The sequence below is a fragment of the Nelumbo nucifera genome, chromosome 3 (assembly GCF_055504915.1).
Source record: "Nelumbo nucifera cultivar China Antique chromosome 3, China Antique-T2T, whole genome shotgun sequence".
In the NCBI taxonomy this organism is placed as follows: Eukaryota; Viridiplantae; Streptophyta; class Magnoliopsida; order Proteales; family Nelumbonaceae; genus Nelumbo; species Nelumbo nucifera.
The window spans coordinates 80,579,777-80,603,581 of record NC_142651.1 but is presented as its reverse complement, the minus strand read 5'-3'; the positions used below and the strand labels follow the sequence as shown (position 1 = coordinate 80,603,581).

General features: G+C 44.5%; 1 long non-coding RNA gene across 4 annotated transcripts in view; it reads left to right on the top strand.

The window, feature by feature from the left end:
- Positions 1-5,125: 5,125 nt before the first annotated feature.
- Positions 5,126-23,805, top strand: part of LOC104589465 (uncharacterized) — a 74,983-nt gene continuing 56,303 nt past the window's right edge. For 2 of the 4 annotated variants that reach the window (XR_016084193.1, XR_016084192.1), the window contains exons 1-3: positions 5,126-5,562; positions 5,671-5,749; positions 5,840-5,899. This is a non-coding gene — a long non-coding RNA (uncharacterized LOC104589465). Of the gene's footprint in view, positions 5,563-5,670; positions 5,750-5,839; positions 12,054-23,805 lie in introns of those variants that run through there. The other 2 variants (XR_016084191.1, XR_733958.3) reach the window with 2 other exon arrangements.

Genomic DNA, 23,805 nt, shown 5'->3' with positions numbered 1-23,805 from the left:
ATACATGTATGTATGTATATATGTAAATATGAATACAAAAATATATCTATACTACTTATGAAAGAGCAAATAACCCTCTTTTTCTAGAATTTTCACTAGAGAGGTTATACCCCCTCCTGTCTAAGCACATAAAGGGTACTTATGTTATACCCCTTTTAAAACAAAATCTTCCCTCTCTCTCCCACAATCTCTTCCCCTGTCTCACAAACCCTTAATAAAACTGTAATACAAACTGAAAAGGCAAAAACTACCGTTCATACAAAGTCTTCCCTTCATACAAAGGGAAACGGCTTGAACTTGGCCAAGAAGGAAGATCAAGTGAGTCTAGATGCTTCCATCAACGAGCTCATTGATCTTGGCTTGTAAAGGTATTCTAATAACTTAAAAAAAAGGGAACAATGTCTCTGACAAGAACAACAATTTCCATTACCATTTTTAGGATATGTTTTTATTATTGTTACCCCTATTTTATGCACAAACAAATTATATTGGTTCCACTTATTTCTGATTTTACCAAATTGGCGAAACTTGATATGGGTTAGGTTCATGAAACTTATGAATCGGGTTCTCATATGGGATGTTGAGGCTCAACCTAATCGTCATCTATATACTACATGAGACTGACTTTTATTTTTCTATCACCATTAGTCTATCTTTTCACTTCAAGTTTTACAATTTGTTTGAAGGCTTATATTTGCCTATCAGTATTAGTTTATCTTTTATTCTAGAAGATGGGGCTGGTGTTATTGATGTATTATTCATTCTACTCTTCTGAATTTTTGTATGTAGTATTATTTTGCAGATATTGACAGGGCACCAAGACAATGCAGAATTTGCACTTGCCATGTGCCCAATAGAGCCTTTTGTTTTGTCCGGTGATATGGAAATTTTGCCCATTAATAGTTTTTGTCAATGTGGATTTGTAACGTATTGGTGGACTTGTGTTTATGTAACTTATAAGTTTAATAAATTTTTGGCAATTTGTTAAAAGACTCCAACTTTTCTTTGCATGGTATACAGATAAATGATTATTATTATTATTTTCTTTGTTATCATCATTATTATCATTGTTCTGGATTTTTTTTTTTCATTTTTTCTATTATAATATGTGACTACTGCATGATTCCTGTAATGAAATTGCTTTTTTTCCTTTCTACTATTATTGTCCGAATGTTAATTGTTACTTTTTATTAATAGCTTACTAAGGGGTCTTTCGATAATGGCTGAAGTGAAATGAATGCCCTATTGGTTTGTCTTATGTGTGGATAAAATAATTAAACAATGAAGTCTTCAAGCATATTATAGTCAACCTAACTTCAGCTTTAACCATTAACAAGCTCACAACCCCCTTAATAACTTATTCGCAACAAGCCATTCATTTCAGCTACTTCAGCTTTTATCAAATGGTCCTTAATTTCGTTTGGTGTAGAACTTTTGTTCCTATTTTTTGTGCTTATTTGCCTTTTCCTGTACACTGCACTTGGGATAAGAGGAGGCACTGGGGCACTTTTTCATTTTACTTGAATGACTTGTTTCTGGATGACATCTTTGGGTTTCAATTGCTTCCTTCTCCTCTCTACTAAATTACTGAAATTGATCTTTCCCTTTTTTTCCTGTATTAGCATTGCATCAGTTTTTTTCTTCAATAATCAATAAACTTCATGCCAAGATTGTTATTGCTACTATTATTATTATGACAGGAAAATATAGGTCAGTTGTTCTCTGGAGTATTCATGATCCTATCACTACTTCAGCAGCAAACACAAAATCCCCAGGTTTTGGGAGCTCAAGCATTCTTCACACTGCCTTTAAGGTTGCTGCTACTGATAAAGCTGCAGAGAGCCCTGTTGGACCACATGGTATCTATCATGGGCATGGTGTTGAAGATGTGCAGTCTGTCCATCAAGGTAGCTAGCACGTTCCTTGTCAAATGCAGTGTGTATGGGTGGAAATGTTTTTTTCCCTCGATTCCTCACGTTGCTTGACTTTCAAGTTCTTTATTAAATGCACAATGGTTATGCTTCAAATTATTATTCAATCTTGTATTGCCAATGCCACTTATGGAGCTCTTTTTTATCAATAACAGATATTGAAAGTTATGTTGATAGTTGAGGGAAAAGAATACAAAGAGAACTCTCATACTGGAATAACTGAGACACTAGAACAAAGTCACTATCTTGCCCTAGGAAAAAAATAAAATAATAAGCTAAAACCTATCCTGACATGGCAGGCCTCCAACCCAACCTGCCCATCTAGGGAACACATTGATCTTTCTGCTCATCTGAATGATTTTTATACTACAGGCCAAAATCTAGCTTCCCTTATAATGTAATAAAGAGTTCAAGGATCCTTTACATCCTACATCCATCTGGTGATAAATTGAAAATCTCTTTATACTTCAAGGCAAGGACAACCTAGGTTATGCCTCAATCTCATTTGTCCAAACAGAGAAATGATTGGACATGAATAGGTATTTGCACATTTCAAGAGGAACCTTCAGTTCTGTTTTTTTTTTTTTTGGCTTATCAAGTTAGTTTTCTGGACATAAGTATATGTACTGTACCTCCACATACTCTTGGCAACAAAAACCATACCTATCTACAAAGTTGGAATATGCATTTTTCATCTACATATCTTAGGGCTAAATAATGGATCTTTAGATAGCGCTGGAATCTCTTCCATTGTCCAATTCTTACTTTAATTCAGCAAAGAGTGTCATTGCCTTCTTTGTTTTATATGACTTGGAGTGATATGATGCCCACATTTTTCTTATTTGATGTACAAAAATGACCACACTTAACTAGGTATTATTGCTTAGATATCAATGGTATAGGAGCCAATTGAAGGGATTAATTGCTTCCATTTACAATGGTCCCTATGAGATATAAGGCATGTATTAGTTAACTAGAAAAATTTTGGAGTTAGATAGTTTCAAACCCCATCTCAACTTAAAAAGGAAAAATTGATGTTTCATGTTTATAATCTACTATATAATTATTGGATTAACGTTCAAAATTTTGAAGAAATTAAAAAAAAAAAGTAGGAATAAGGACTGAACTTACATAGTTCAAGATACGGTTTTTCTTTGGGCTTTCTAACAATCCTATGAAACTTCCCAATGCTTTGAGCTTAACAAAAACCCCATCTATTATGTTGGAAAGTGGTTTAAATACCTTCCTTTCGTCAGTATTCAAAATAAAAAATGTTGATGTGATGCATTAATTTTACTTCACTTCATCTTTTCTACCTTACTTTGTCCAAGAAGAGTATGGAGGGTAAAGTTGAAACTTTAAATTATGTATGATTAGACCTGTTCATGGGCCGGGCCGGGCTTTTACTCTTCATTAATGGAAATATGTTAGGCCCGAGCCCGAGCTTGGCCCGACCAACGGGCCTACAACTTGGGCCCGAGCCCGGCCTTGATAAAAAGCCCGAAGCCCGACCTAATAAAAAAATTAGAATTTTTTCCTATTCAATAATCAATATAAGTCAGAATTTATTTACATTAAAAAAAGAATATAAATTTTGAATTCAATAATCAATATAAATCAGAATTTATTTACATTAAAAAAGAATATAAATTCAATATAAATTTTGAATTCAATAATCAATATAAATAAGAATTTATTTACATTAAAAAAAGAATATAAAGAAGGGAAAGAGGATGTGGAGAAGAAGGGTTCAGCTAGAAAAAGAAGGGAAAGAGGCAAAGAGGTGAAAAAAAGAGGGGTATTCGACTAGGGTTTTTAGGTTTAATTGTAGGTCGGGTCGGGCTATTTTGGTAAATCCTGAGCCCGGCTCGAATTTATTGTGGGCTGGGCTTTTTGGGCCGAAGTTAAGCCTGCGGGCCCATATACCTGTTCAAGCTCGTCCGGGGGTCGGGCCGGGCCAGGCCGGCCTGTCAGGCCACCCGACCCATGAACAGGTCTATGTATGATATGGGTATTTTGGTAGCTTCAATGTCTTTATTATCAGAAAGTCATGGGAAATGAGGCATTTGTATTTTCTTTTTTCAAAATTGTAGGGGAGGCCTTTGTTAGGATCAAAACACAAAGGTGGTTGATAGAATTGTTATAAGAGAACTTTTACTAAAAGATATTTTTTTTTCAAAAAAAGTAACATTAAAATACATAAAAATACATAAAAATAACACAAATTTATCTAGAGAATAGGAAATTAGACCTCTCACTAAATCACAACTTAGATTGTAATTGGATAAAATAGACATAACCCTAAAGAATAATATTTGAATTGAACTTAGATGAGCACCATCGAAAAAGACTTTCTTCACCATACGTTTTCATAGCTTGTGAGACTTGGCATTTATAGTGTCTGGTGAGGGCCCCATTAATTAGCCAACTCTACGCCAGCTCCTCCAGCGCTTATAAGACGTGCAAAAGAAAATAACATTGGCTAGGGGTGTGCATTATTCGGTTAAAACCGAAATACTGAACCTAAAATTTCGGTTTCGATTTATTTGATTTTTGGGTAATTCAATTCGGTTAATTCGATTTTTATGAATTTCGATTTTCGGGTTCAGTTTTCAGAATTAGAAATTCGATTAACCGAAAAAATTGAATTAACTGAAATTCATTATATAATATGTAATATATAATATACAATATATAACATTTAATATATAATATATTATATATTTATATATTAATATATTATATATAATGTATTATAATGAAATTCAATTTCATAATATATAATATTATATATATTAATTAAATTTGATTTTTAATCAAATTAACCAAAAACTGAACAGAAAATTTCGATTTTATTATAATTCGATTTCGGTTCGATTTTCATTTTTTTTTCGATTTTTAAAATTTCAGTTTATCGATTGGGTTTTTAACCGAATACAGAGAGAATTGTATAACAGAGCTAATACAACCACCCCAATTAATCCTGTATAGGCGATGTTAAATCTACGGATTGAACTAGCTAGAGAGAACCCTGGTTATAAATAAGTTGCATAATGATTTGATCCTAGCCTACAATCTAGTTACAGGCACCGTGCTAGAATAGGCGGGGGTACAGGATATAGCTTCCTTACTTGCCGTTGCCGAGCTTGCAGCTTCTTTCGCCCCTATATTAGATTTACAGTCGGTCAGATTTCTAGTTCTCAAAAATCTCATTATATTGCCCAAACTTGCCCGTTGCGTTTCAAAAATATTATTAATTGCCAAAACTTGTCCGTTGCTTTTCAAAAATCTTATTAATTGCCAAAACTTACCGTTGCTCTACTGGAACTTCTATTTATCACGGACCTCGTTGGTCGCCCAGAGCTTCTTACTGTGGATCTAGGATGCTCATCTGTTTCGCAGGGAAGAGCCTTCCCCACCACCTGATGCTGGTGAAATCTGAAAGTCACCATTTCTCCGAGAGAAGAGGAAACGATTCTGATCGGGCATTAAGGGAAGGAACCTTTGGTTATCTCCTGGAAACGATTCTGATCGGGCGAGAGTGCAGCAGAGTGGGGCGACACTTCTTCTACAAAAAAACTGAAGAGCTTTGGGACGAAGAAGTGGAACCCCGTCGCGCTTAAGCCAGGGGGTATATTATAAAGCCTTACTCTATCTTTTCTTTTTCCTATTAAATCCTAGTTTCTGCTTTCTATTCCGCCCTCTTTTGGTGTTATTGTTTCGTTTTCTTGGGTACTAGGGATTTCAATCTGGTGTTTGAATGTGGCTGATATCGTTGCGGAATTGTGCAATTGGTTAGGAAACACATCATGATCTCTGTGAGTAAAGTATCTTATCCTTTGGTGCTCTTCGTCCATCTTTTTTTCTTGATTTGCTTTGTGATTATTGTTTTGGTTTTGTTTGATCAGGCATCCAGCGTCAGGCGAAACAGGCAAGCGCAATGACCGAGGAGTGTATCGTGGCTTGAGGTATGTATGAATGTGTCGATGCCTATTTCTTTGATTTCTATGACCATAGATCATTAGGAGAAAACCGCAAAAACAAAAAGAACAACACATGCACACAGGGCGACATTCAATGAGTTTGATGATTAACTGGGCTAAAAATCTTTTCAAAATTTTAATCCATAATGTTAAAGAAAATTTCTGGATGGTGGTCAAAAGTTCTGTTTGAACTCTCTGAGTTTTGATAGTCCAGGCTCTGAAAAAATAATTCATGAATAAAATGGTGAACATTGGATCATGCTGGCTTTTGCCGTAAGCCCTCTTATGTAGGAGCCATCAATTTATGGGTCCTGATATTTTATTATCTGCTATATGGTAAATAATCAAGGTTTCAGCCAACAACTTTGGTCCCCCTGTCTCCTTATACGAGCCAATCTCTTCATTCTAGTCTTCTTTAATGGAAAACAAAGATGGTGTGTCTAAAGGAGATAAGCTTCTTTTAGGCTCCTGTTATTGCAATGCGCCTCTCCACCTGCCAATTATCTTCCTGATTAGGGTTCCATGCATTATTGCCTCCTTGGATTTATTGGCTTTTGTAGAAATTGGTACCATGAGATTCTTATAGTTGGTATATAATTCATTTAGGAAAGGTTTCCCCTAAGTCAATCCTTTACCCCTTTTGGTGTTTGATCATAATCTACATTGTAGCAAGCTAAGTGGGTTAAGCTAGATCTATTGTGCTTTTGTTGGTGGGGCTGTCTTCCTAGGGAATTAGGCATTGGTCTTAGGATTGTTAACTTTTCAATTGCTTGACCATCATCAACCTGGCTCTTTTAGAAGAAATGGATGAAAAAGAAAACAAAATTGATGCAACTTACGAGTCATGGCTTAGAATATTATGGTTGATTTTATCTTTCCACAGTTCCATACATGCTAAGGAGAGGGATGATATTCAGACCTCGCACTAATATCAGAAATATATAATAGAAATATAGGAGAAAGAGAGATAGTTGATTCCTAACTCCTAAGTTTTATTCAAAACTAATTCTCAAACTTTTTTTGGTGTCTCGGCTGCTTACCATGAAGACTCTAACAAAAACAAAGACAATCCCTTTTATGTGGTGGTAAAAGAAGCTTGCCTTGGAGTTTTAAAGAACATGAGGATCAAAGGATGATTTTTTTTTTCTAATACTAAACAAACCACAGTCAATGGAATTCCTAAAATTGTTTTTTGAAGATAAATAAAAAATAAAACAAGGTATAAAAAATACCTGAAGAAACAGAAAAAACCAACCCAAAGTTGACGCAAATTAAACCCTAGCCTTCCTGAGATAAAAGAGGTAAAAACACCCACCCAAGTGTGTTTATAATTATAAAATAGATAAACTAAAATATTCATTTTGTGTGTTTAATATATTCAACACGAGCATTGCGAAATGCTGTGAACCCTCAAAGACTTCAAAACCTGAACCAATAAGCAAGTGTTGTCTAATCAACACATTTTTTTCTTCTACCTTTTCTTTCTTCTTTTTCTATAACAGAAATAGGGTTTCAGCCCCTATATTTTTTTGAATTTTCTTTTCTTTCTTCTTTTTCTTCTTATGAATATGTTGGAATATGTTGATTTTTATACTTTTAACATGAAGTTTATACTTTTCTTATGAAAATTATGGATAACTATTAAGGAAATATGGTTATGGAACCTAAGGAACTACCCCTAGGATATATGTTTTTTTACATAAAAAAATTCATCACCTAGGTGATGCCTAGGCACCCACGTAGACGACTAGGCGACAAAGCACCATGTCGCCATATGGCTATGGACACAAAAGACCGTAGCTATTGTTATGGAACCTAGGGAACTACCCCTAGGATATATGTTTTTTTACATAAAAAAATCCATCACCTAGGTGATGCCTGCATCCACGTAGACGACTAGGCGACAAAACACCATGTCGCCATGAAAACTATGGCTATGGACACAAAAGACCGTAGCTAAAGCATACATTATTGCTATGGACATTTTATATCTGTGGCTAAAACTGCTTGTATTGATTAACTTCTACCTGTGGTCACCGTGTCTATGGCTAAATACTATATATATAGCAATGGAGTTTATCCATCCATAGGTATGGATAAAACAAAACATTATTCCCCAAATGTATGATAATTTAGCAACCATCAACAATTGTAGCAATAAGCAATGATTAAACTCTGGGTTTTGGTAAAATAATATAGCAACGGTCAATGACCATAGCAATAGGGCTGACATAGCAATTCCTTTATTTTGGTATTTCATTGGTTCCTCTTCCACTCTGTCCTAGCTAACCTATTGCTTGGGACATTGAGAAACCAGGTCATTGGATGCTAGTATGGATTTATTTATTAATTGAGTGATTGAATCAGCAAATAAAGCTCTTGCTGGGGAAGGGGCTGGTAGACAATATGTACATTGTGGATCACCAATCACATTCCAATTAGGTCTGTTTATTGCATATGTAGTGTGGCTAAAACTCATGTTGCATTTGGACAAATATGTGATGAATCTCATTCTTTCTGTAGCGTACTCATTCTTGATCATTTATTGCAATGATCAGTACCAATTAAGCAAATCCATCTTTAATTTGCCTTTTTACTCCTTAGAAAACAATGGTTGAAGGTTCTTGATGGTTTTTTGTAACTATGAGAAACCTTTAGTGCTGATGTTTTTTTCGATGGATTAGGAGTTAGTCTGCTCTTGATGGTTTCAAAATTCTCAAATATATAGATCTTTAGGGTCTGTTTGGTTCGAGGGAATAGGACCCTGGATTCGGAATCGGAATGGGTCATTTCGGTTCCGGATGTTTGGTCGACCTGAATTAAAATGAGTAGCGGAATGCCATTCCCATTCCCGACCCCCTCCTCCGGAATGCAATTCCTGTTCCGCTATTTAGTTTCTTTTTTTTTTTTCTTTTTGGACAAAAATCCCCTCCAATCCAACCTACGATTGAGTTGTTGTGAAAAGGAAGAATCCCTTCAACCTCCATACTATTCGTTATCCTTCCTCCAAATCAGCTACCACTCTTCTTGCTGTCTATGTCGTCTGCTCGAGCTTTTGCTTCTGCTTCTGATCTGCTCCCTCTGCAACTGCAACTCATCTGTTCGAGCTTTTCTTGCTGTCTTTGTGTCATCTCCCTTCCCATTCCAAACAGATGCAATGCAGCACAGGTATTAAAAGAAACGTATATCAGAGAGAGAGAAGCTGTGTACGACGAGTGTGCTCTATGTGTTAATGTGTGTATGAAGAAAAGCTCGCTCTTCCAACAAGGCTATACTACTCTATGCTCTCTCTCACTCTCTCTCTAAACCCTTTGGATTCTTGTGGGTTTTTCGTTCGTACGCGATAGCGTCTCTCTCTTCATTGCTTCAATACCCACTTGCACTCCCCTTTTCTTCTTTTTTAGTGAGATTGCCCCACCCAAATCCCTGTCAGGTCTTATAAATGCATCTCGAGCTTCCCTACAAAGTGGGCCTTTGTTCTACTTGTTTCACCCACTTTTAAAAGATGAAAAAACAGAGATAATATACAAAGTGGGTCTCTATTCTACTCGTTTCACCCACTTTTAAAAGATTAGAAAAAAATAGAGATAATAGAAATTGATGCAATTTCTGCAATTTTTTTCTATAAAATTTCTACAAAATTTCTGCAAAATTTGAGTATTTTCCTACAAAATTCTACATTTTTTAGTATTTACATTTATTAGGGGCAAAATTGGAAATCATGGTTGATTCCGATTCTAGCCTCTTCATCATGAACCAAGCAACATCAATTGGAATCCGATTCCGATTCCTGAAACCAAAAGGTAGGGGGAATAAACCATTATGATTCTGATTTTGACCATGAACCAAACGGGCCCTTATATTGGCAATTTGTTTTGGGTGAAGAGGTACCGTAAAAACTAGAGGTGTAAATCAGGCCGTGCCGCCCGTGGCTCGGCACGACCTGGCACAGGGCACGCGGGCTGTACTTGGCCTGACACGATGCTCTGGGTCGTGCTGGGCTTGGGGTTCGATTTTTTTTTATTTATAACTATGAGAAACCTTTGGTGCTGATGTTTTTTTTTTATGGATTAGGAGTTGGACGACTCTTGATGGTTTCAAAGTTCTCAAATATATAGATTTTATTTCTAATTTGCAATTTGTTTCGAGTGAAGAGGATGTATACTGTAAAGACTAGAGGTGTAAACTGGGCCGATGTTTTTTTTTGATGGATTAGGAGTTGGACGACTCTTGATGGTTTCAAAGTTCTCAAATATATAATTTGCAATTTGTTTCGAGTGAAGAGGATGTATACTGTAAAGACTAGAGGTGTAAACTGGGCCATGCTGCCTGCGGCCCGACATGACCTGGCACGACGGCACGCTGCTTGGCCTAACATGATGCTCTGGGTCGTGTTGGGCTTGGGGATCGAAGTCCATGGGCTGGTACGGCCCGTGGCACGGGGCACGCAGGCTGTACCTGGCCTGACACAATGCTCTGGGCCGTGCTGGGCTTGGGGTTCAATTTATTTTTTATTTATAACTATGAGAAACCTTTGGTGCTGATGTTTTTTTTTTGATGGATTTAGGAGTTGGTCGGCTCTCGATGATTTCAAAGCTCTCAAATATATAGATTTTATTTCTAACTGGCAATTTGTTTCGAGTGAAGAGGGTGTATACTATAAAGACTAGAGGTGTAAACAGGGTTGTGCCGCCTGCGGCCCGGCATGACTTGGCACGACGGCACGCGGGCTATGCCTGGCCTAACACGATGCTTCGGGTTGTGTTGGGCTTGGGGATCGAAGTCCATGGGCTGGCACGGCCAGTGGCACGACCTGCGGGGCCGTGGGCTCATAGCAGGCTGCGCTCAACCTGCTCGAGAACTAGTCATTGGGGACTCCCAACGACTAGTTTCAGCCTTTTGGGGTTTTTTTTTATAGAAATACCCCTTAGCAACTATAAAATAGGGGGGCATTTATGTATTTTGGTTATGGGGGGAGAACGACACAAATGCCCCCCAACAGCTATATAACAACTAGTTTAGGGGGCATTTTGGGTAAAGTGATAAATAAATTTACAATGATCGGAATACCCCTCTAAACAATTAAAAGATGGCTAGTTTTTAGGGTATTTTGGACAATTGAATTATTTTCAATTCTTATAAATAGCTTTATCCTCCACAATTCATCACACCAATTCAACAATTCTCTTAATCTCTCTTCTCTAGTTCTCATATTCTCTTAAGTTTCAATGTCCCAATCTCTCATAAATTCTTTGAACTCTGATTGATTGATTCTCCAATTCTCAACTTTATTGAAGTTTCAATCTCAAGTTAGCAATTTGGGAGGCTTGGACTCTTGGATTCCGAACCGGTAATCCAGGTAAGTCCAAGTAAATTAATTTTTATTTTTTTTAGAATTAAAAAACTGGCTAGCTCCTCCTAAAACTAATTCCCCAACATGTTCAATGTTGACGATCCTCAGTTGCATCGTGATAGTGTTAGAACCGATATGGATGCTATTGATATTGATGGAACTTCCACCCCTAGTGGGGAAAGAAAAAAGAGGGCCTCTAAGTTGATTAACCTGGTTTGGAAAATATTTAAAGTAGGGTAAAGTAGAGGAGGTTGAGGGGAAGGGAAAAAAGAGTTGCTTGCCAAAAATGTTGGAAAGACTAGCTATTGTAGCAAGGGTGGCACTCGCCATTTGGGTAGACATTTGCTCACCCATGAGAAAGAAAAAAAAGAAGAAGAAGGGAGAGAAACAACACAAACACAAATTGGGTAGGGTTATATGTTCTCAAAAAAAATTAGGCAATGATTAGCAAAATACATTGCACATGCTGAACATCCATTTTTGTTAGGTGAAAATACTAAACTTGAACAATTATTAAACCATGAGTTTTGGCAAAATAATAAAGCAACGGTTAATGACTGATGAAGGGAGATTTGACCCGACCTCGCAAGCACTCCACGTGGCAAAATCAAACAGCTCGGGACAAACAGCGCACCCAAGGCACGGGTGTCAAAGGAACCAGTAGTCCGAGCTCCCTACTAGAAGACCCGAGCTCCTTACGAAGAACTCGAGCCTCACTAGGCAGTGATCCGAACTGGCCCACCTCGTGGCAGTTCGGGGCACTCCCCTATCCTTACTCAAGACCACCTCGCCCCACCACTCTTGCACTTCGCCTCCCAAACGCTAGGCTGACCGAATGTACCACACCTGACACCGAGGGTGTCCGTATCCAAGGGCGGTGCACCTGACTGACTTGGGATCTGACGCTTGACAGCCGCACTTCAAACGGCCTCCTGCCACCATCGTCACCAGTCGCAGAGATGGCTCCGACAAAGGGAGCAGTGGCGGTTCTGCCCTGCCAGAAGGGATGACATCCGAACTGGCAGGAACTTAGAAATAATCATGCTCGATCTGACAGAGCTTGGAAGTGAGTGCGCGAGGTGGGGGGGGCTCCCGACCCCCCCAAGAACAAGGTATGCAAACTTTGCGCTATCTGGTTTCATCTTGCCTTTGAAGGATTCTAACTTGAGCTTCGGAGCCTCCACACCGGGTCTCCCCCGGAGCGTTCTCACCCCTTTGGTTTCAGGTTCCCCGTAGCTCCGTTTAGAGGCCAGGTCATTGACAACTAGGACCAACCGGATTGTGCACCATCAATTGGCGCCGTCTGTGGGAAATCGCTTCTAAAAGCCTCCCTCTAAAACTCTCATAACCTCTTCTTCTTCCAGAAACCCCGACACTCATGGCTTCCTCCAGCAACGCCGGACGTGGCACAGAGACAAACACCACCGGGGAACGACTCCAAGCCCCCGTAGTATGCATCGGACAGTTCACCATCCCCCTTCCTGTGGATGGGATCCCCAGCTTGGATGCGCCTCAATTAGTGGCGCCTGTGAACCCTCCTACCATGAACATCCCTCCTTCATTCCCTATCGAAACAACTTTTGCTGAACCAACTGCTGTCCCCCTGGCGACCCGCCCAAACCAGTTGGACGACCTGATGCAATGCATGCGGGCGATGCAGGCCCAAATGCAGCAATTCTAGCAACATCAACTCCAACAGCACCAAGTACTACACTACCTCTCCCAACATCATTATCAACAGCAGTTCCCCCAACTACCCTTGAACCAGTCACTGCTTCCACCTAGGCACCCAGCTCCAAAGCAGGTTAAGGCCTCCCGTCAGGGTGGACGCCCTCACCGGGGAGAAACCTCCCAGCTCCAGAACCCCCCTAACAATCAAGCCTCATCTCCAGGCCGAAGGGAAAGGAAAATCACCCCCGCCTCGCAGCTCGCAGGCGGAACAGGAACCTCGCCCGCGAGGTCAGCACCTCGGCGCTCCAGGCACGAGTTCCCGCTCACGAAGAACCGGTTCAGTGCCCTAGTAGCAGACTACCGGCATTCCGGGCCCGTCGAGCTCGGCAACACAGAGGCTAGCAGCGTCACAACACCAGGCCCACTCAACAAAGGCGCCAGTGAAGTCGCCGAACTGCCACCCGCGTCCTGCCCGAGCTCAGAGGAAAGGAAGAGACGAGCTCGGACGAGGTAAGAGCTGCCCCGATTCTCTCAGAGACTTTAAGCTCCCACCTTTGGACAAGTATGATGGGTCATTTGACCCCAACGACCACATCGATGCTTTTCAGTCCCAAATGCACCTCGCTAGGGCCAGTGAATCATGCATGTGCGTAGCCTTCACCACCACCTTCAAGGGGGTGGCCCGCACCTGGTACAGAAACCTAGCCCCGGGGTCAATAAGAAGCTGGACCCAGTTCGTGCAGGTCTTCACAACACACTTCGTCACCAGCAAGCGGTGCCCCAGAACGGAGGAAAGCATCTTCGGGGAAGTCCAGAGAGAAGGAGAATCCATCCGGGGCTATATCAAGCGGTTCAATGAAGCATGCTTACAGATACCGCGATTAGACCCCGCAGTACAACTCGCTGCGGCCAAGAGAGGAGAGTAACGCACAAAGAATTCAAATGGCACATGGTAGCCAGCCAGCCCGTGACCGTGGCCGAATTCCTCAAACTCGCGAACAAGTTCATGAGAACAGAGGAAGAAATCAACCAAAGGACCGAAGCCGGGGTCGAGAAAAGGAAGGGAGAAGGTGAGCCCACCAACCCAAGTGACAGGAGAAACCCAGCCCGAGAGGCAAAGCCGAGCCAATCGTCCCGAGCTCCCTCAGCAGTTCGGACGGACTACATGAAAGAATGGTAGGATCCATCTAATGGACGCCATAAAGGTTGCGGAATGGGTGGGGCGAATTTCAAAAATTTCCTACCTTCTCCCAACTGGGAATCATATTCCCTGAATTTAGAATACAATATTCAAGGATCTACTTGAACCCTAATCAAACCAGATCTGTACCAAAAGATAAATGGGAGGATTATACCTGATCCGGAGAAGCAGTATCTCCCAAAGTTGGTGTTCACGCCCAAAGAATGCTCCAAGATCTGTCCCTGCTGAAGATGACACAGCTGTGGATGGAACAGAACCAGCAGGGTGCGTCCTACACACTGGATCCTTCACAAGAATCCCCTGGATGTACTAAACACTGAATTCTTTCAGTCTTTCTGCAAAGATCAAATCTTGCAACAATGCAGATGGCGGCGGCAGGAGGAGATTTCCAGAAACGAAAAAGCTGAATTGTTTTCTTTTCTGGAGAGAATGAGATCTAATCTCAATTCGCAGGAACCCTTCTTGCTTACCAGAACCTCTTGGATCGAAATCTGATTTCCTTTTCTTGGTTCATTCGAAAATCTCCTCTCTTTTCTTCTTGATTAAGAAATCTCCTAATTAGGAGTTATCCCAATCCAAATCAGTATTTGGATAGGGGATAATCTTAATCCCTTTCCCAGATAGAGTTAGCTTACTCCTGATCTTATCAGGAGGTTACCAGATTCAAATCTGATTTGAATTTGGTCTCTAAGAGTGGATAAGGCTAAGAGCCCAATCCTTTTTGCTAACTTCAATCTCAAATTCGCCCCATTGATGGGTGATCATATCAGCCCACTTCGAAATGGGCTTTTGGCCCATTAAGTATTCAGTGTTTAATTAGTTTCCAATCTGCTGCCCAGTTGGGCTTCTTTGTATGGCGTGGGACCCAAGCATTGATCTACACACCAGCCACATGGGTTCGGCCCAGCCTTTAATACAAGGCCCAGCCGAATTCACTGAAAATCTCAATGAACCCCTTGAGTCCATCGTATGAACCCTATGGGCCCAACACTTACATTAAGTGGTCCCTGGGCCAAGCCATCTTATAAAAACCCAGGGACTGTGGGCAGGTGCAAGATTAGCCCATCAGGTATTATCCTAAATGGTCTTACACTTAACCTCTCAGCCCTTAATGATCAAGCACTGCCCGACAAGAGAGGACCTCTCCCTCGGCTGCAAGGAACAGTGCCGCACTCTCCTCTCACATGGATCCCGGGAATTAAAACCATTTGCAAACATTTTGAAACCGTACATATATATGTAAATATATTAATTTTGCAAAAACAAAATTCCAACGATTGAAATCAACTGCCGGCAGTTTGGTTTCCATCAGAGAGAGTGCATTCCCGATCATTACCCTTTGTCCGACAAAGTGGCTGATTCTGTCACTATGACCACCCACTCAGATGAATTCTCAAACTGCCCCAACATACCCAGGTTTTGATCCCCACTAAGGATCTCACTGATTGGCATATCAAAGGCAGCCTGATCCAGCACCTAGTGAAGTGTCATAATCGAGTCTAGGGGTCAGGTGTAACTTTCCAGTTTTGCCCATCTATCTCCAAGGTCCAGGGCAAGACTGGAAATCTGGTCCGGTTCAAGGATTCAAGTAATCCCATGCTGTATGTGCCTCGGGTCTTACCCTGATGGCTGAGACAGGCCATCCCAACACTTGGTGGCACACCAGTATCAGCCTTGGCAGGATAAATCTCCCCAGACTTATCCAACGGCTGTGAACATTTAAAACTAACATGAGTCTCTACAAATGTCCAGTTTTAGGGTTTTACACAGAATTAAACCAAACAACATGAATCAAACATGCACTTTATTTATTTCCACTAAATAACAAAAGTACATCAAAATGATTGAAGCTAAGGGCATACAAAACTGTCTAACACTACACGCCGTTAAACACGAGACGGACTGAGATCTTGATGACGATCAAGGACGTCCCATACGTGAAGTGGCCACCTCGCCTGAAGGGGAATCCAAACGAGAGGAATAAAAATCTATATTGTAGTTTTCACAAAGATCACGGTCATAGTACCGAACAGTGTAATAATCTCCGAGACGAGATAGAGGGACTCATCCGTCGCGGATACTTGAGAAATTTTGTACAGTATGATAATAATAATAAGGCAGGTCGACAAGGGGAGCACAGAAAGGATATCCCTGAATCCAGCAGCTAACCAGCCGAAGCGCTACTATGACAGCTTTCGGAAGAAAGGCCAGTCCGAGGAACCATCCATGTGATAGTGGGAGGTTCGGTGGTGGTAGGATGTACTTCGGCAGCCTGAGAAGAACAGAACCCTCTAAAGAGGCCAAAGACGGAAGAACTGATCTTCTTCACGGAAGACGATGCGTGAGGTATCCACTACCCTCACGATGACGCGCTCGTCATAAAACTAAGGATCAGCGACTTCGAAGTCAAGCGCGTGCTTGTGGATTCAGGAAGCTCGGCAGACATCCTCTTCAAGTCAGCATTTGAGCAGCTAACAGAGACGCGAGCCGAAGTCCTCAAATACCCCTCTAGTAGGCTTTAGCGGAGAGGAAGTCAGGCCCCTCAGGAAGATAACAGTACCTGTGGAAGTCGGCACATGGCCTTGTGCGGTCAGACTCAACCACGATTTCCTGGTAGTCGCGACCCCCTCCCCATACAATGCCATAATAGGACGGCCATTTACGTATATTCTGCGGGCAGTGGTCTCCAATCTGGCAATGAAGTTCCCTACCGACTTTGGTGTGGGGGTAGCACGGGGCGACCAGCTTGAGTCCCGCAAGTGTTATGTTGCCGCCCTGAAGGGAAAGACCAAGGCAGCCGATGACCTCGAACTGGAGCGGCCTACGGAGCAGGGCGAGGAGCGAGCTTCGCCCACAGAGGAGACTGTCGCAATACCAACCTCGGCTACGGATCCGGCTCGAACAATACAGATCGGTGCTTCCGTCGAGGAACCTTTACAAACTGAATTGGTGAGTTTCTTACTCCAAAATTTAGATATTTTTGCATGGTCCGCAGCCGACATGCCCGGTATTGACCCTGGCCTTATGACTCACAAACTTAATACTGACCCTGTAGTCAGACCTGTTAGACAGAAGAAACGCAACTTAGCCCCAGAGCGCTGGAGGGAGGTCGACGAGGAGGTCGAAAAGCTCCTCGCAGCAGACTTCATAAGAGAAGTTCATTACCCGAGCTGGGTGGCCAACCCATTGCTGGTGAAAAAGGCAAACGACAAGTGGCGCATGTGCGTCGACTACACCGACCTGAACCGAGCTTGCCCAAAAGATTGCTTCCCCCTCCCTAGGATCGACCGCCTAGTGGACGCGACCTCGGGACATGAGCTACTAAGCTTCTTGGACGCCTACTCGGGTTATAACCAAATCAAGATGGACCAGTCCGATGAGGAAAAAACTATCATAACCGAGTTCGGCCTATACTGTTACAAGGTCATGCCCTTCGGACTGAAGAACGTTGGGGCGACCTTCCAAAGACTTGTAAATAAACTATTTCGGCCCTTAATTGGCACGAAAGTAGAGTGTTATGTAGACAACATGGTCGTCAAGACGCAATTCTCACGGGAGTTAATACAAGACTTAGATTCTGTTTTCCAAATTATCTGTCGATTTAGCATGAAACTAAACCCCAACAAATGTGTCTTCGGTGTCACCTCGGGTAAGTTCCTAGGGTACATTGTCAACCGACGCGGTATTGAGGCCAACCCGGACAAAGTAAAGGCTATCCTAGACATGAGACCACCTCGAAAAGTAAAAGAAGTTCAGAGGCTAAACGGCCGCATAGCCGCCTTGAGCCGCTTCATGTCCAAATCAGCAGACCGCTGTCTACCTTTCTTTAGGGCAATCAAAGGCAAAGGGTTCGAATGGACCCAAGACTGCCAGCTGGCGTTCGACCAGCTAAAAAGTTACCTCGCTACTGTACCAACCCTGGCCAGGCCCGAGGAGGGCGAAGTCTTAGAATTGTACCTCTCAGTAAGCGATGAGGTGGTCAGTTCGGTACTTATAAAAGAAGCAGGTCGGGTCCAGCGACCCGTCTATTATGTTAGTAAAATCTTGCAAGGGGCAGAGGCAAGGTACCCGCAGATAGAAAAGCTAGCGTATGCACTAGTAATTGCAGCTCGAAAACTCCGCCCGTATTTCCAGGCCCACACCATCGTGGTCTTGACCGACCAACCCCTAAGGCAAGTCTTACTTAAGCCCGAGGTTTCCGGTCGGCTAACGAAGTGGGCCATCGAGCTCAGTGAGTACGACCTCCAGTACAAGCCACGAACTGCTATTAAGGCCCAAGCCTTAGCGGACGGATTTTATCGCCGAGTGCACTTTCAGCCTCGAAGCCCCTGGGCTGGCCGAGCCCGGGATCCCCAATTCGGGCAAGCTCGGAGCTCCCAAGCCAATAGAGTTTGAACCCCGTGAAGTAGCAGCCAGTGTGGCATCTCTCCTGGTTAGGCCAAACGCAAACTGGGACGAAGGGCCCTGGATCCTTCACGTAGATGGCTCCTCGAACCAGCAGGGCAGCGGGGCTGGAATAGTCCTGCGCGGCCCAGGTGGCGCGAAACTGGAATACACACTACGCTTTGAGTTCGCGGCACCCAACAACGAGGCAGAGTATAAGGCATTGATAGCCGGGCTGAACCTAACGCAAAAGGTAAGAGCAAAGCACATAGTCATCTGCAGTGATTCTCAGCTCGTGGTCAACCAGGTTACGAGGGAATACGAAGCATGCGAGCTCGCTATGATCGCATACTTGGCAAAAGTTAAGAAGGCTCTGCTCAACTTCCACACTTCATCAGACAAATCCCGAGGTCGGAGAACACTGAGGCCGACGCCCTGTCACGGTTAGCCAGCACGAGTTACAACACCATGAGAACCGTGTACATAGAAGACTTACCTCGGCCTAGCATTCTCGGTGGGGCAGAGGAGGTCGCTCCCGTCCTCAAAGCGGAACCGAGCTGGATCGACCCACTGTGAGCTTCTTGCTAGATGGATCCCTTCCCGCAGATCGCAATACAGCCAAGAGGGTGCAGCGCTAGGCAGCCAAATACGCCATAATAGACGAATGATTGTACCGGCGATCTTACACGCTCCCCTACCTGCGTTGCTTGCGACCTGCCGAAGCCAAACTTGTACTACGTGACACCCATGAAGGTCTGTGCGGCGGACACCTGGGGGCAGAGCCCTCGCCCAAAAGGCACTCGACAAGGATACTATTGGCCAACGATGAAGGCAGAGGCGATCGAGCTCGTCAGGAAATGCGACAAGTGTCAGAAGCATGCCAACATACACCATCAGCCTGTTGCTGACCTCAAGTACATTACCAGTTCATGGCCCTTTGCACAATGGGGCATCGACCTCCTGGGGCCTTTTCCACCAGCAACAGGAGGAAGAAAGTTCCTAGTGGTGGCAGTAGATTACTTCACAAAATGGATAGAGGCTGAACCTCTAACAACGATCACAGCCCGAAACATACAAAACTTCTTTTGGAGGAACATAATATGTCGCTTCGGGCTACCTCGGGTACTGATCTCCGACAACGGCAAGCAGTTCGTGGATATTAAGTTCCAAGAATGGTGCCAAGACATGGGAATTCGTCAGAACTTCACATCGGTTGCACACCCGCAAGCAAATGGTCAAACAGAAGTAATGAACAGAGCCATCCTCCGCGGATTGAAAGCACGACTGGACCGAGCTAAAGGGTTGTGAGCGGACGAGCTACCAAGCGTTCTATGGGTTCACCGAACTACGAAAAAAACCGCCCCGGGAGAGACCCCCTTCAACCTCACCTATGGCACCGTGTAATCCCAGCAGAAATCGAAATACCTACGTTACGACTAGAAGCGTATGACGATCAGGCAAATGGAGATGAATTACGCACCAACCTCGACCTACTGGATACCTCGCACACATCCGGACAGCGGCCTACCAGAAAAAAGTAGCTTAGTACTACAACGCCAGAGTAAAGAAGCGGAGCTTCCGCGTTGGCGACCTGGTTCTCCGTAAAATCATGATACCCGAGCCCGGCGTGGGCAAACTTGGACCAAATTGGGAAGGGCCCTACAAAGTGAAGGGAGCGCTCGGGGGGGCATACGAGCTCGAAACCTTAGGAGGGAAAGCGAGTACCCCAAACATGGAACATCGTCAACTTAAGGCGGTACTACCTATAGACCACCAAGGTAAGTACCCCGAACATACCGAGCTAACAAGGCAAAAACGAGCTAGTAGGGAAGACCGGATGAATGGTCAATTCGGCAAAAACGCTTAGTTCGGAGATAGAACAACCAACACTTGAAACCAAAAGAAAAGCCATTTCATTTCAAATGATGGAGTGTACATTCAAAAAAAAAAGAGCCATTTTTACAGGCCCCGGGGCTACTTCTTCATCATCAAAAGGCACTTCAGCGATACCTGAAGGCCCCGCCTCGCCCTCAGAATCTGGTTCACCATCCGCAGCATTGGCCATCTCTTGAGTGATGCGCGAAGTGGATATAGCACTGATATCGAGCTCGGGGTACGTATTCCGGATCATCCACTGGCTTAGTTTAAAACCCCTCCTGTACGAATCTACCATCAGATCATTGAAGCCCGGCGAAGCAATGTACTTGTCGACAGCTTTCTTCTTGGCATCTTCGGTGCCTTGAGAAAAGATCTGCGTCCTCTCCTTGATGTCCTCCTGAAGGTACTCGACCTGATGTTGCAGATCCAGCCTCAAATCCGCCATGTGCTTCACCACCACTCCCATGGCCTCGGCATCTCTCTAAGACCTCGCCTACCTGATCCGCGCAAAACGGGCAGCCTCCTTGACAGCACGAGTAGCCTCCTCGGCAGCACGAGCAGCCACTTCAGCAGCTCGCGAAGTCGTCTCAGCAGCGCGAAGAGCCTCTTCGGTAGCTCGCGCCTGCCTCGAGCTCCTCTCCACCTGGGCCGCCAAGGCGTGAATAGAAGAGTTCACCTACCAAAAAGAACCGAGTGATTAAATGATTAAAAGAACCAATAGAACGAAAGCTAAAGCTCTAAAAAAGGGAAATCACTTACCACCATGGCATGGGTAACGGTGCGACAGTCCACTTGGTGCAAAGGGAGATCGGTCCACGCCGCGACCTCTTTGGGGAAAATGGCCTCCTTACTCTTTTGAAGAGCATGAGTAGGCGACAGCACACTCCTGAAATCCCCCGGGGCCCCCGAACTTGACGGACCAGCTCGCGTATGGGCAAACCCAGAGTAAGCAGGAGCACCGGAGTAGGTGGGAGCCCCTGTGTAAGTAGTCTCAGCATAAGGGGCCCCCACCGGCTCCTGCATAGGGGGAACCATCTCGGGCTCCCTAGGCAGATCTTTCGTCGGATAATCCGGCACCTCGGGCTCCGCATCCTGGGGCAGCTCGGCACGAGTTCGCTTAGCAACCCGCTTCCTCCTCTTCATGCCTTGGAACAAGTGCCCACCACGGGTCCCTCGAGAGTCCATCATACCTGCGAAAAAGAAGTTCGGCATCAGTAAAAAGCAAAAGAGAGCAAGACAGAATCGCTAGGGGAAGAACCTACCCGAACTCAGGCCGGCCACAATAAGCTTGGCCTCCGTCAGATACTGTTGACACTTCAGCCCAAGCCGCGCCCATTGCCGGAGGCCCTTCACCGTCTCTTTATCAAGCGTGACACCGGAGTCGGGAGCGGCCATCCCCCACCCGGTCTGAAACGGCCACCCCAGCACACTTCGCACCTCGAAATAGTCCCGCTTCCACGCCGGAACCTTGTTGGGGAGTTTGTGTAAAAGCTTAAAGCCCGAACGAGGAGACAGGTAGTATGCCCGCCTACGCCCGGGGAGGGGACCCGCTTGCTTCTTAAGCATCAAGATGGAAGAAAAAACCTCCAAGTCTAAAGGAAAGCTCTCCGCAAAATAGGGAGATTGTCCCCACCAAGTTCCGAATGGAGTTCGGGTGGAGCTGGCCGACCGTCACGCCGAAGTGGTTCAGAACTTCGACAAGGAGGGGATGGAAAGGCAATCGCAGCCCTACGGCGAGCTGCTCCCAGAATATCACGATCTCATCAGGACCGTGTTCCCAAGGAAAGCTACCCGAAGGTATGAAGTAGGCATCCCTGGGCAAGTTATAGTAGTTTATGAGGGATTGGAGTCCCTCAGGCGTCATGGTCGAAGGACCAAACTTGTCTAACGTCCGACCCCGACAAGAGGTGGATGCCAAACTACCCGAGGCGCCTCGGCCTATGGGTCCAACCTCTTCCTCAAGCTCTACCTCGGGCTCGCTAGAACTATCGGGGGACACGACTCGGTTCGTAGAACCTGCATCAGACCCGCTTGAAGGACTGTCTGAGCTATCCGAGCTAGACATCGGGGAGTAAAAAACGGATTCCAGGAAAGGTACTCACCCGGAAAGAGGTTGGAGTAGACCACAGGAGCTCGAACGAGTGAGAGGAACCTGGGACGCGAACTGAAAAAACCCGGGCGCGAACTGAAAATCCTGGATGCGAGATGAAACCTGGACAGCGACTGGGGTCCCCCCCCCCCCCCCGCTATTTATATCCATAGTGACCGAAAAGCGACGGCTCAGATCAAAGCCAATCTGATGGCCCACAGTCACACTGACTGCACGTCCTTCGAAACCAAGACGTGACTGACACACGTCTTCCTGAAAAGGACGGCGCCGGCGCACGTCTTTTTGAAACTGATGGGATGTCAACGCAAGTCTCCTCACAATAAAGGCGGCAGCAGCACGACTCTCGAAATTGAGAAAACGCCTGTTGTCATGTCTCCCAAGCGGCGCGCTTTTTTGAAAATTCGAAATAAAACGCGCGTCGTCACGTCTATCAGCGTTCAGACAGGAACCCTGACAACACACCTCGCGCCATCACTCAAACAAAATTCAAAGTACGGGGCGAATCCACCTGCCACCTTGCAAACTCCCCGCGCCAAGGCAGGACCCTTAGCGCAGGGAGTGGGGGCTATTGATGAAGGGAGATTTGGCCTGACCTCGCAAGCACTCCACGTGGCAAAATCAAACAGCTCAGGACAAACAGCGCACCCAAGGCACGAGTGTCAAAGGAACCAGCAGTCCGAGCTCCCTACTAGAAGACCCGAGCTCCTTACGAAGAGCTCGAGCCTCACCAGGCAGTGATCCGAACTGGCCCACCTCGTGGCAGTTCGGGGCACTCCCCTATCCGAACTCAAGACCACCTCGCCCCGCCATTCCTGCACTTCGCCTCCCAAATGCTAGGCTGACCGAATGTACCACACCTGACACCGAGGGTATCCGTATCCAAGGGCGGCGCACTTGACTGACTTGGGATCTGACGCTTGACAGTCGTCACCAGTCGCAGAGACGGCTCCGACAAAGGGAGCAGTGAGTGCGCGAGGTGGTTATAAAAGGCTCCCGACCCCCCCAAGAACAAGGTATGCAAATTTTGCGCTATCTGGTTTCATCTTGCCTTTGAAGGATTCTAACTTGAGCTTCGGAGCCTCCACACCGGGTCTCCCCCGGAGCGTTCTCACCCCTTTGGTTTCAGGTTCCCCGTAGCTCCGTTCAGAGGCCAGGTCATTGACAACTAGGACCAGCCGGATTGCGCACCATCAATGACCATAGCAATAAGGCTGACATGGCAATTCCTTTATTTTGGTATTTCATTGGTTCCTCTTCCACTCTATCCTATCTAACCTATTGGCTTGGGACATTGA